Below are 14854 nucleotides of genomic sequence, written 5' to 3'. Positions count from 1 at the left end.
ATTCTATGAGGTGTGTAGTTGCACCACTTTGTAATTTTTAACTTGTGTTTACGCATGCTTAAGATATTGAGTACTTTTTAATGCATTTATTGATTATTTGTGTATCTTTCTTTGTGAAGTGACTATTTAGCATATGCCAGTTTTTATTGGTTGGGCTTCCCTGGTGGCTCAGAGGGTAAAATGTCTGTCCGCGATGTGGGAGACCTCGGTTTGATCCCCGGGTCAGGAAGATCCCCTGGAGAAGGAAATGGCAACCCACTCCAGTATTCTTGCCTGGAGAATCCCATGGATGGAGGAGCCTTGTAGGCTAAACAGTCCACTGGGACACAAAGAGTCGGACACGACTGAGCGACTTGACTTTCTTTCTTTATTGGTTTGTCATTTTATTATTAAGAATTTCTTAATAGACAAGCTATACTGAGTTTCATAATATCTTTGATGAACAAAGTCCAATTTGTCAATTTTTAATTTTATGGTTAGTGCTTTTTGTGTCTTGAGAAATTTTTTCCTAGCCCAAAGTCACAAATACATTCCATGTTTTCTTCTAAAAGTTTTGTAGTTTTAGCTTTTAAATTTAAATCTATAATCAATTTTGAACTTTCCTTTTTTTTTTTTGGTATGAAGTGAGGTAGTGGCTGAAGTTTGATTTTTCCCATATGGATATACAATTGTTCTAACTATTGTTGAAGAGACTTCCCTTTCCCTATTGGATTGACTTGGTCAAAAGTCAACTGGTATGTGTATGGATCTATTCTGGATTCTATGCCATTCCCAATCTATTTGTCTACTTATGCCAGTTCCAGCTTTTCTTGATTACTGTAGTTTTTTGGTAACTTTTGAAATCAAGCAGTCTAAAGTTGTCTGTGTTCTTTTACAAGATTGTTTTGGCTGTTCTACGTCATTGTTTTTCCTAAAAATTCTTCAAATAAGCTGTTGTTATTTTGATTGACATTGTATGGAATATATCAATTTATTTGGGGGACAGCTCAACAATATTAAGCCAACCAATCCATAAAAATGGTGTACCTCTCCATTTCTTTAGGACTTCTTAAATTTCTTTCAGCAACATTTTTGGTTTTCTGTGTGTAGAGGTCTTACACATATTTTGCTAAATTTACCTTTTTTTTTTTGATGCTATTTTAAATGAAATTAAGACTTTTTTATTTTCTAATTGTTCATCACATATATTACATATAATTGGTTTTTAATATTTACCTTGTATCTTGCATTCTTGCTAAAGTCATTTATTAGTTCTAATACATTTTAATAGTCTTTATTATTTTTGATAATCAGAATTAAGTCATCTGTGTATAAAGACAACTATACTTTTGCTTTTGCAATATTTATGCCTATTTCTTTTTCTTCCCTACTGCACTAAGATCACAGTACAGTGTTGAAGAGAAATGCTGAGAGCAGCATCCTTACCTTATTCTTTTTTTTAAATTTAATTTAATGTATTTAAATTTTTAATTTTATATTGGAGTATAGTTGATTTACAATGTTGTGTTAGTTTCAGGTGTACAACAAAGTGATTCAGTTATACACATACATGTATCTATTCTTTTTCAGATTTTTTTCCCTTTTAGATTATTACAGAATATTGAATAGAGTTCCTTGTGCTACATACACTAGGTTCCTATTGATTATCTATTTTATATATAGTATATGTTACTCCCAAACTCTTAATTTATCCCTCTCTCCCAGGTTCCCCCTCTGGTAAGGTAAGTTTGTTTTCAAAGTCTGTGAGTCTATTTCTGTGTTGTAAATGAATTCATTTATATCTTTTTCTTCTTCTTTTTTTTTTAGATTCCACATATAAGTGATATGATACAATATTTGTCTTTTTCTATCTGACTTTCAGGACTTCCCAGGTGGAGCTAATGGTGAAGAACCTGCCTGCCAATGCAGGAGACATAAGAGATGAGGGTTCGATCCCTGGGTTGGAAAGATCACCTGGAGGAGAAAAAGACTACTCACTCCAGTATTCTTGCCTGGAGAATCCCATGGACAGAGGAGCCTGGTGGGCTACAGTCCATAGTGTCGCAAAGAGTCGGACACGACTGAAGCGACTTAGCATGCATGCACACATCTGACTTACTTAACATTGTATGATAATCTCTTGGCCTGTTCATGTTGCTGAAATAATCTTTGCCTTTTCTTGTTCTCAGGGGGAAAAGGACTTAATATTTCATTATTAAGTATGATGTTAGTTGTTGATTTTTCACAGATGTCTTTTTATTAGATTGAGAAAGTTTTCTTTTATCTCTAGATTTCTGAGTTTTTATTACAAATGAGTACTGAATTTCATCAAATGGCTTTTCAGCATTTATTGAGATGATTTTCTGCTTTGTTGTGTTAATGTGAAGAACTGCCTCTGCCAACTTGGTGTATATATACACATATATGCATGAATTTGGTTGTTTGATTTGATAATGATTTGTTAAAGATTTTTGTGAGTGATATTGGTCTGTAATTTATTTTTCTTATGATGTCCTTGTCTAAAACAAGGTATCAGGATTACACTAATCTTATATAATGAGTTCCTCCGACATTTTCAGGAAGAGTTTTGTTGTTCAGTCACTCAGTCATGTCCAACTCTTTGCGACCCCATCAACTGCAGCACACCAGGCTTCCCTGTCCATCACCACATCCCAGAGTTTGCTCAAACTCATGTCCATTGAGTTGGTGATGCTCTCCAGCCATCTCATCCTCTGTCGTCCCCTTCTCCTCCTGCGTTCAATTTTTCCCAGCATTAGGGTCTTTTCTAATGAGTTGGTTCTTCCCATCAGGTGGCTGAAGTATTGGAGCTTCAGCTTCAGCATCAGTTCTTCCAATGAATATTCAGGACTGATTTCCTTTAGGATTGACTGGTTTGATCTCCTTGAATTCCAAGGGATTCTCTAGAGTCTTCTCCAACACCACAGTTCAAAAGCATCAAATTGTTTATTCATTCAGTGTTTAGGAGAATTCACCATTGGAAACATCTGAAGCCATTTGTGAGAATTTTAAAAAATTAGGAGTTCAATTTCTTTAAAGATACTAGGCTATCAAGATTTTCTATTCCCTCTCATGTCAGCATTGGGAATTTGTGTCTTTTAAGGAATGTGTTTGTTTCATCTAAGTTGTTGGATGTAATCAGCATTAAGTTGTTCATAATACTCCCTTATATCATTTTAATGTCTGTAAGATCTCTAGTGATATCTTTTATTTCTGATATTGACAGTTTATGACTTCTATTCTTCTTGGTCAGTCTAGCTAGGGGCTCATCAATTTTATTAATCACTTCAAAGAGCAAAATTTTTATTTCACTGGTTTTTCTTTATTGTTTGTTTTCTGTTTCAATGTATTCCATTCTTATCTATACTATTTCTTTCCTCTACTTACTTTGCTCTTTTTCTGGATTCTCAAGATGGAAACTTAGATCATTGATTTTATTTTTCTGTTTTGGCTGCACTGGGTCTTTGTTGTGGCACACAGCCTTTCTCTAGCTCTGGAGCCGGGGCTCTAGAGTGCATGGGCGCAGTACTTGAGAAGAGTGGGCTCTCTAGTTGTGGTGCTCAGGCTTAGTTGACCTGCAGCGTGTGGGGTCTTAGCTCTGCAGCCAGGGATTGAACCTGCCTCCCTTGCATTGGAAGGTGGATTCTCAATCACTGGACCACCAGAGATGTCCCAGGTTATTGATTTTAAATCATTCTTCTTTTAAAATGACATTTAAAAGGATAGAATTTTCTCTAAGCACTGATTTAGCTCCATTCTGCAAATTTTATGTTGTATTTTCATTATCATTCAGTGCTCATGCTTTCTGTCCACTCAGGTCTGTGCTTAACCGTCAGTTTCTCAGAGCGTTTCACGATCAGTTCATATAATCCATTTCACCCCTACCAGTCTTTATCCATACCTTAAATTATTTATTTCATAACATATGATCTACTACAATATGTTAACATATTATATTACACATATGTATAATATATATGATATGATTTTATGTGATTTTATTTATTCACTTTTTTATTATCTGTCTTCTCTACTAAGCTTCTTCAAAGCAGGGGCTATTTATTTAGTTCCCTGATGTAGCCCAAGACTTTAAAAGAGATTCAAAAATATTTGTTGAATGAAGGAATAAATACATTATTTAAAACCCTGTACAAATATCCTCATCACAGAAGTCCTACTTGATAGCCTTCTCCAATTCGCAGGCAAGTTCACCTCACTTTTATATAATGTTTTTATACTTGCTTATACTTTGTCACTGGTTATAACTGTAGCATTATTGGCTGTCTCTTCTACCAAACACCTGCTCAAGAGCCAGGACTATGTCTCTATTCACCACCGCCCAATATACAGCCTGAGACAGAAGAGATTAGCAAATGTTTAGAAATAAATAATGAGGTGTCATCAATCATTCCTGCCTTGCAAATCAGCACTGAGTTAGGCTTGTTTGTTAGAGCAAAAACCTCCTCATGAATCTGGGAGATTTGATCTAGGAAAAGCTTTTCAGTCTGTAGGATGATGTTGCTTGTCTGTGATCTGGGCAATAAAGCAAGTCTTGAATAGTTTTTAATATAAGTATGCCCATGCAATATTTGGCATATGTCTATACAGAAAGCTATTTGTTTATCTGGAGTTTAACTGGATATTCTATTTTATCTGGCAACCTTAATCCACGAGTTTGTAAGTATACCATAGCTTTGAAGCCTTCTGGGAAAGGTGATGCTTTTGTTATGGCCTAGACTGGGCAAGGGCCTTGGGGCCTGGAAATGGAATTGGCCTGAGAGCCCACTAGTTGAGGGCCCCCACTTTACAGACTGCCGCCCAGAGATTGGAAGAATGTGGCCAAGTTCACACAGTGGGAGGCTGAGGGGGTGCCAAAGGGGAGGCTGGAACTTGGGCCCCCAGCCCCAACCATGGCTCCCTCCTGGGCCAGCAGCTCTGTGCTCTGGGCTGATGGGGCGGCTCAGGTTCCCACTCCCCTGCCCCTGACCTGCCCTTGGCCAGCTTCAGAGGGGGGTCTGAGAACGAAATGTGATCCTGCCATAAAATCTATACCAAACCAACTCTTCTCACAGCCCACCCGCCCACCTCAAAGGGGGGCACCTAATCCCCATTTATGGGGCCAAGCAGCTGGGCCTGGCCCGAGTCTTTGAACGTGAGCATGGGGTGCCCTGGGTCACCCCAGCCTTGGCCAGAGGAACCTGAGAGTGAGGGTATCTAGGGAGGCCACGCAAGTTGAGGGGCCAGCCTGTCAAGTATGTGTGAGAATATAAAATCAGAGGACTGAAGATGGAGGATCAGTGTGGACACATTAGTCCAAGTGTGTATGAGGAGCCTGGGCTTTAGTCCAACAGCCAAGAAGGTACTGGGGGTTTTAAAGCAGAGAGCAATAAGATCCTAATAGCAAGATGGCTTAGAGACCCCTTAGTTACAGATTCTGGAGGTTAATTCAGACAGAACGATGACAGTTCTAACTCTGAGAATGGTGGCCAGTGGAGAGGTTGAAAGGAAACCATTTAGATGTCAGGAGGTTGTAATGGGACAACTGGGCCATGGTCGGCGGGGGGTGGGTCTCGAATGATGCCAGTTTTCTGGTTTGGATGATGTGGTAGGTGGAGGTGCTGGCACAAAAGAGGAACCTTAGAGAAGGTGCAGGAAGAAACTGGGTTCCCTTGGGTGTGATGAGTAGGAGGGGCCTGTGTAGACCCCAGCAAAGATGCCAGAAGGTAGATGTGAGCCTGGTGTCTGGAAACGGAGCTGGGATGTGGAGATCAGGTTAGGCATCATCAGCCAAAGGACCTTGAGACTATTACAGAGGGGAGAGTGAAAAGAGAAGAGGGTCTAGGAATAAGACCCCAGGAATGCCAACAGGAAGACCTGAGTAGAAGCAGAGAAACCCACAGAGGAGATGGTAGGCCACACCATCGGGTAGAAGGAAAACCAGAGAAAGGAAAGTTGTGGGAGCCAAGGACACAGTCAGTGCTCTGAGAGTCCTGCAGGCAGAGCCTTCGTTGCATTGAACAGTGGGCTCATGTTGGTTCCAAGGGGTGTGCTGATTTGCCAAGCAATGGGAGGCAAGGGCTTGTAAACACTGAGTATAGACAACTCTCCAAAGATGATTGGTTGTGAAGAGATCTGGGAGGTGTTTGGGCAGAAAGGTGTAGTCATTGGAGGAGAATGTGGGCTTGAAGGAGAGATTGTTTCTGAGATTCTTAAGGATGTTCAACTGCTAATGGGAAGGAAGAAGTAGAAAAAGAGAGGCAGAAGGATGCCTTTCATTCTTTCCCAAATGTCAGATCTACATTATCTTCGAGACCTGGGACGCCTACACACAGATACACACCAGAAACAAAGTTTCATGTCATGTACTCAGCTTTACTGGATGTGACACTCTGCTATTTCCTCTCCTATTTTATCTTTCAAAATTGCTGGTCACAGCACCCCAAATTGAATTTGTGATCCTTGAATGGTTCACTGTGGTCAGTTTGAGAAATCCCGAAGTAGAAGTTATGGGCAGAGAAGAGAGGATGGGGAGGGGTGATCTGTCTAGTGGTGAGGGCTAGGATCCAGAGGGGAGGCTGGGGTTCCCTGGGGAGGGATCCCATCTGTTATTCTGGTAGGAGAAAAGGAGATGAAAGTGGGAGGAGGCACAGGTAAAAATATGCAGGTTTTCTGGCTGAAAGTTGATAGCTTTTGTTTTCTCCTCGAAGGTCACCTGTTGAAAGGGCAGGGGAAGGAAGAGAAAGGTTGGAGGTTCTGAGGAGAGGGAAAAGATTTGAACAGCTACTAGGGGGAGCAGAAGGAGCAGGGCAAGAGCTTTGAGTCTTGATGGAGGTGGACAGCCAGGAATTTAAAGTGGTACTGATTTTCTGGGAATCTTAGTGAAGCCAATGCAAGAGAGATCCTTGTTTGGTTGGGGTCAGGTAAGTCCTGCCATGGAACAAGGGTGGAGATTTCTTAGCTGAGTGAATGAATGAGCAAATAGGTCAATGAACACATTTGTCAATTCCACAAATATGTGGTGAGCACCCACTGTGCCAGGTGTGTGCCAGTATGTCCTACCATATTCTAGGAGGGGAATACAGAGGTGACAAGGCAGAATTCTTGCCCCGTTGGAAGCAAAATGTGCAGTGGACACTTTGGCCTTCTTGAGGCTTTCCTCCTTTCCTTCCTTCCCTCTTTTTCTCTCTCTTTCTTAAGGTGGCAAGCCCAGTCCAGTGAAAAATTCGGAGGGACGGCCATCATCTTGCCCTGTCCCTGTTTGTGTTCGTTTCAGCCCAAGATGAAGGAGTCAGGAAACCTGGTCCTCATTTTAAGCAGCTCAGAAATGCAAAGCCACTTCCTCCAGGTCACACAGCACATGAGTAGAGCAGCTGAGAAGGGGAGGCGCTGGATTTCCCACTCCCAGTGCTGACCTACTCCTGTCTGCATGGTGCTGTCGCTGCAAACCTTGATGTAGGTAGGATGGTGGGGTGGGAGGTGGCGGCTTGGATTTCAGTTTTCTGGAGAGAAACCTTAACAAGCTTTTATTTTCTTGTTTCCCTGAAGTGGAACAAACAGGGATTGCCTCAAAAGGAAGTAGGTCCAATGAGTATCAGTTGGAAGCATGGCCTTTCTTGGAGATTGTCTGCCGTCAGTGGAAGGTTTCGGTGTGTGTGTTCAGGACCCAGGCCCCCCACCCCCATACGGACACCAGAGAAGGTATGGGAAGTGGCGAATCAGTATTCGTTAAAGACACACATCAGGAAGTACAGATGCTTGTGCAAACATGAATTTACAAGTTTTTATTCAGACTCACAAGTGTGGACATATAGTTACATGTATAGTTATACTTGCAAATACACTCATATTTACATTTAAGTGCTTACCCATTCATTTATACACATATAGACATTTGCAAGAGGACATACCCATTTTAAACAAGCACACATGTGTGCATATTTGGGGGTATGTTCAAATGCACATACCTTAGGTGTATATTCTCATGTGTATACATGTGTTTGCACATGAATGCACACACACACACACACACACACACACACACCAAAGAATCAAATCCAAAAGTTCTCACTGAAGGTTGTATGTTGTGAATTTACACTCCCCCAGCCCCTCTCCATCAGTCTCATTTCCATCTGGGCCTTCACCAGGGATCACATGCTCTCTCTTGCCTCCCCGCCTTTGCAGGGGCTGTTTCTTCTCCTAGAATATCTCTCACTGCTGCCTCTGCCATTCCTCACCTTTCAGCCAAGTGTATCTATCCCTTCCTCTGGGACCCCTGCCTGGGCACCCACTTGGCATTTTCTATGCCTCCTTTCATAACACTCAGCCCCTTTTGTTCTAACTGCTCGCCTGTTCCCCCCAGACTGTTGGCTGTTTAGTTCATGACTGTACATAGGAAGGCCTTAACAAATGTATGTTGCCTGAATAATAACCACTGTGTATGGAGTGCTTAGCTATGCCAGGAACTGGAGTAGGTGGGTACAGGTATTAACTTTCTATTACTGATGGCATTTTATAGGGGAGGAAAGGGAGGCATCCTAAGTGTCAGAGCTGGGATTTGAACCCAGGGTGGACTCTTTCTACTCCCAAGTGTTTCTCTGATTCCCCTTTTCCCCAGAAGTCTGCACGTGGAGACCCACCCACTAGTTCACCCTTATCCTGCTCTTCTTCCCAGGGACTTCCCACCTGCCTGGCGGAGGGCCTTGAGGTCCCTGTATTCATATCTCAGGGGTGCCAGCCCCTCGGTGTGGCATCGGGCTGGGGCTGAGCAAAATCTTCCGGGGGAGGAGCAGAAGGGAACCCATGGGAACAGGTTTGCGGGGATGTGGATGTGGGGGTGCAGCTGAGGGTGGAGTTATTTAGCAGATCCAAAGTGAACTCCCGTGGGGAGAAAGCTCTTTTCGAGCCCACGCCCAGCGGAAGTGCCTGGGGTCAGCGGTGTCCCCTGGGCTGGAAGCGGGGCGTGGGGTCCCCACGGGCAGTGCGCTCAGCCGGGCCAGGGGCGCCGGGAGATGAGCGGAACGGGCGGCGGCCGAGTTTGGGCTCCCGGCGTGGGGCGGGCGGCTGGCTGGCCGGCCGGGTGGCGAAATGTCTTTTCCAGATTAGGGGCCCAGCCCGCGCTGTTGACACAGTCGTAAGTTTTAATGAGAAATTTTGAGTATTTGCGTGGGAGACGCCGCCTCTGTGTGCACAGATGCCGCGGGCTGGCGGCGCGGGGGGCCAGGCCTCCCGGGGGCGCCGCTGCCACAGGCCCGGCACGGATTCCTTTCAGGCAAAGGGGAAACATTTAAACTCGCTCACCTTTGAACTGCCAGGGACTCTGTTTACCTTGGCTGCCCGACTGGCAGTTTTACAGATATTAAATACCGTCCTGAGGGTGATCTGGGGCCTCCCTCCATCCCCACGCCCCGCCTGCGGCTGGCCCGGGCGCGGGGAGGCCCTGGGCGCCCATCCTCACGGGGGTCACTGGGGTGGCTTCCCAGGCACACGGCTTTCCGAGGGGTCGCGAGCCCCTCCCTGCAGATGGCTTTCTGTATTTTGTGCTGGGGAGACGCCCCGGGGCTCTCCCTTCTCATCCACTCCCCAGCCCATTCATCTCTTAATTCGATTTTCTGTGTCAGGGCCAGAGTGATGTGGAGGAGACACAGGGCTGTCTGGGGCCGGCTCACACTTTGCTGATCTCTGTGTCTAGAAAGGGGATGTCTCAAGTGTAGGCGCCTCCCAGGCAGGACCCAGGTTGCCTGGCTCTCATCTTCTCAGGGGATAGTGGAGACCCCTCTGCCTAAAGAGCCCTGCGGGCCGGAGGAGGGCTCTGCTTGAGCCCCAGGCTTCAGCCCTGGCGGTCAGAGGGCTCCCTGCAGAGGAGCAAGCCATGTTGATTTTACGGAGAAGGCTGCTATGCACATTGCACTGCTGATTTATTGGTTTTTAACTAGATCCTTATGCTGGGCTAAAAAAGCCATCTTGCACTTTGCAAGGCTCTGCTGACTGCTGCCGAAAATGACACACAGGGGCTCCTCCTGCCCCCACCCGCTCCACCCAAAGGGCGGTGGTGGAGGTGTGAGCCTGGAGTCCTGTTCTGAGCAGGGAGCCTCAGCCTCCAGCCACTGACCACCTGCGGTGTATGCTCGGGTGAGTGTGTTTGTGTGTAGAAGAATTTATGGACTTGAAGGGAGGGGCTGGGAGAGGCGAAGCTCCCAGATTGAGCCCTGGAACATACTGCCCATCTCTTCTCCCGCAGGGCTCACAGAGCACTTGTCATACATTTTGATGAACTCTGGAGTCAGGTGAACCTATGCTGACAGCTTGGTTATTGTCCCAGCTGTGTGATTTGGGAAAGTTAACTAACCTCTCTGACTCCTGATTCATCATCTTTGGAGTGTGTATAACTCTGATCTAGGATGTGGGGATCATGTGAAATATTGTATGAATGGCATTAACCCAGCGTCCAGCACACAGAGGGGGCTTACTGATTAGATTCCCTGTTGAATTCTTCCTCTCAACCCTGGCTGGTCACTCCCAGTAAAGGGGAAACTCTTTAACACAGCGGGTGGGTGAGTCACACTGCCTCTCAGTACTATGTGCAGTTCTTCATGAGTCACATGGAAAATTATATACTAATATAGACCACCAGTTTATAAATCATAAAGCACTTTCAACCTATTAGCTCATCAAATCCTCATAAACGTTCTATGAAAGAAGAGATGGGATAAAAGGAAGTAGCAAAGTCATTTGACCCAGACAGATAAAGGGATTTTATCATAGAACCATAACTTGAACCCAGGGCAGACAACTTCTAGCCTAGAGCGCTTTCTTGACAACAGCTGCCTCTCCTGTTATTCAACATTGCTTCTCTTCTTAGGGAGAATGGCTTCATGGAAAAGGAGGCTTTTATTATGTAGAGAGATCTTAGATACACAGATGGGATACTTACAGACATGGGAGCAAAGGAGACCCACATGACACCCACCTGTAAGAGAGGCTAGCCTTGGAAGAGCAATGAAAGCAGGGTGGGCACAGTGAAGACAGGTCTGATTGAGACCCCCAGAACTCAAGGAGCTGGAGGAGGACGCTGGCCGCATCTGCAGAATCCATCAGGCAGCTTGATGGGTCGCCGTTAAACAAAGATGGGATAAGGTTACATGTGTTTTCCGTGGGAGTAGGCTCCAATTTCAGCCTGATGATTTAGTCAGGTGTAAGCATGAAGTTTCCAATTTAGAGAAATAAATCTCCAGTGATTTTATTATCCCCTGTTTTACCCTGACACCCAACTTCACCCCGGCCCCCTGTCAAAGCCCTCATGATGTGTTTATATAGGGCGCACTGTAATTGATTGGCGTGCAATAGAACATGACACAGAAAATGTGGCCTTCCCCACCAGGCCCAACTCTGGGAGCTTCCATATTTCATTATCCCTTGGGCCCAATCTCAGGCCCCCACTCACAGTGGCCACAAATTCCTGGGATTCTAAGTTGTCTGGGAATAGGAGGACAGGGCTAAGGAGTCCAGTCAGGCACCCCAAGGCGGGCTCAGAAGGGCTTTTGACTTGGAGATGTGGGGTGAAGGATACCAGAAAAGGACATCTGCCCTGGATAGAGGCTCTTTTGGAATGGTCTGTCTCCTGACCTCAGAGGTCCTGCCTTTTCTGAGAGTTGCTGAAATGAATCATCTGTGACTCTGAGGCTTGGTAATTCTACAGTTCTACACTTCGAGATGGTCAGATTCAGATAATCTTTTATTTCACTATGACTCTGTGGTCCTAGATTTATGAGTCTATGACAATAATAAGTAATACATGTAAATACTATTGTATACTATGATAATATTTCCCATAAATACAAATACAAATGTAGATGTGGATTTGAATACTGATATCAGTGCTAAAACTAATAATTCCAGTGTTGTTTATCATACGCTTTCAATATGCCCAGTATATTAGGTATATTATGCATTAGGTACCTTATGCAATTCTTTCATTTAGTTTTCCCAGCAACTCTGTAGGAAGATATTGTGATGTCTGTCTTATACATGATACTACTGAAGATCAGAGAGGATAATAAGTTATTCAAATCTATACTGTTGGTCTCTATTTTTTAAGATTCTGGGATTTTAGTATTCTTACCTACAAAGCAGCCAAGATAAGAGGAAAAACAAACAGATATGGGGTGAGAAGCAATTCCAACCTCATGGATTGTTGTTAGATATGTGCCTTATAAGTGCCCAGTGTTAGCACAGCTGTCATTGACGCTGTCTTCAGTCCTTGAAGAGGTATCAAGGTACAGAATCCCCAAGATCAGGATAGAGATGAGGGCCCAGCCTTCACCTAATCCAGATTATGGAGGAGTTCACTTCTGATTTCTCTAGAATCATACCATTTCTGCATCTGAAGGAAAGAGTCATTAGCCCAGCCTCTCAACTAGGATCTAGGTTCTTCCCCTGATGGAGGTGGGGTGCCTATTTTCTATTTGTGCATCGTTAGGATGGGAAGCTTCTACCTCTGAATGAGCTGAAACATGTTTTCTCATAGCTTTGATTTAGGAATCCTAACTCTTGCCTGTAGTTCAGTTCAGTTCAGTCGCTCAGTCGTGTCCAACTCTTTGCGACCCCATGGACCAGAGCATGCCAGGCCTCCCTGTCCATCACCAGCTCTCGGAGTTTACTGAAACTCATTTCATTGAGTTGGTGATGCCATCCAACCAGCTCATCCTCTGTTGTCCCTTTCTCCTCCTGCTTTCAATCTTTCCCAGCATCAGGGTCTTTTCAAATGAGTCAGTTCTTCACATCAGGTGGCCAAAGTATTGGAGTTTCAGCTTCAGCATCAGTCCTTCCAATGAATATTCAGGACTGATTTCCTTAGGATGGACTGGTTGGATCTCCTTGCAGTCCAAGGGACTCTCAAGAGTCTTCTCCAACACCACAGTTCAAAAGCATCAATTCTTTGGTGCTCAGCTTTCTTTATAGTCCAACTCTCACATCCATACACGACTACCAGGGAAACCATAGCCTTGACTAGATGGACCTTTGTTGGCAAAGTAATGTCTCTGCTTTTTAATATGCTGTCTAGGTGGTCATAACTTTCCTTCTAAGGAATGTCTTTTACTTTCATGGCTGCATTCACCATCTGCAATGATTTTGGAGCCCCCCAAAATAAAGTTTGCCACTGTTTCCAGTGTTTCCCCATCTATTTCCTGTGAAGTGATGGGACTGGATGCCATGATCTTAGTTTTCTGAATGTTGAGCTTTAAGCCAACTTTTTCACTCTCCTCTTTCACTTTCAAGAGGCTCTTTTAGTTCTTCTTCACTTTCTTCCATAAAGGTGGTATCTTCTGCATATCTGAGGTTATTGATATTTCTCCCGGCACTCTTGATTCCAGCTTGTGTGTGTAGGACCACAAGTAAATCTGCTTCCTCTACTCAATGACTTTGGAGATTTTGAAACATAGTAAGTGAAATCTGTCTACTGACTTATCCACTCATCCATCCATCCATCCCCCCATCATCTATTAATCATATACCTATCTATCCATTTCTTCATCATTCACCTATTCACTCATCCATTTTCCACTCATCATCCATCCATCAATCAATACATTAATTCTTCCCTCCTTTTTTCTATTTCTTCATCTCTCCATTCATCCACCGCTACTGTAATAGCCATCCATCATTCATCTATTCATCTACCCATTTACTTGACTCATTCATTCATTCATCCATTGAGGGACAGTCACTCAAATGCCACTTGTCAGGCACTCTGGGGAGGACACAAAGATGAATGTGCTCTCAGTAGCCTTGCAAGAGAGACTAGGCTCTCATCTACAGAGTTTGCTCATTTCAAGATATCAGCAGTGTAGATGTTGATAAATAGTTTTAGCAGTTTGTACATCAGCACTGGGTGACGGGTTCAGGCTCTACGCACAACTAGGGGTCAGATTAGAGAGGGACCAAAGTGAATGTGCTATTCAGATTGGGCTTCTTGAGTATTATTTTTTTTTTCTTTTTTTTTTTTTTATTCTTTTTTCTTTTTTTTTTGTTCTTTTTGAGTATTATTTTCTTGACTTTACAAGCTGGTTTCTCAGATGTGATCCCTCCACTTGATCAACACTGAAGTTTTGTAGTGATTCCATTCATTCATTCATTGGTTCAAGAAATATTTTTTGAGCATTATTATCTATCTCTTCAGATATGGTGGTGAAAAACAGATCTTTATTTATCATTTAGTATAGGAAGCAGGTGATAAACAAGTAAGCAAATAAGTGCCCAGTATAATTTCAAATAGTAATAAGTGCCGTTAAAAAAAAAGAGCAGAAAAGGACAGAGCAGGAAGGAAGATGCTATTTTAGATAGGAAGACTGGGAAGACTTCTCTGAGAAGGTGACATTTGGGCAAGGATAGGAATTGTTAGGGATTCCTAGGGATGGAGGCCCCAGTTCTTGGCTTCCTGTTTCCACTGGAGAAAGGGAAAGATATGCACCAGGACTGGAATCATGGGAGCCTTGGGCCCTTAGCTGGAGAAAGAAAGATGGTTCATCAAGAAGCAGAGCTGGGACCTCCCTGGTGGTCCAGTGGTTAAGAATCTACTTGCCAGCGCAGGGGACATAGGTATGATCTCTAGTCCAGGAAAATTACACCAGCCTTGGGGCAGCTAACCCTGTGTGCCAGCTACTGAGCCAGTGCTCTAGTTTGTAAAGCCACAACTACTGAAGCTGACATGCCTAGATCCTATGTTTCACAACAAGAGAAGCCGCTGCAAAGAGAAACCTGTGCACTGCCACGAAGAGTAGCCCGTACTCACCACAACTAAAGAAAGACCCAGTGCAGCCAAAAATAAACAAATAAATAAATCTTCCAAAAAAAAAAAAAA

This window comes from Giraffa tippelskirchi, chromosome 5 (assembly GCF_054371585.1).
Source record: "Giraffa tippelskirchi isolate mGirTip1 chromosome 5, T2T-mGirTip1v1.2.pri, whole genome shotgun sequence".
NCBI lineage: Eukaryota > Metazoa > Chordata > Mammalia > Artiodactyla > Giraffidae > Giraffa > Giraffa tippelskirchi.
Note: the sequence above shows the minus strand (reverse complement) of the source record.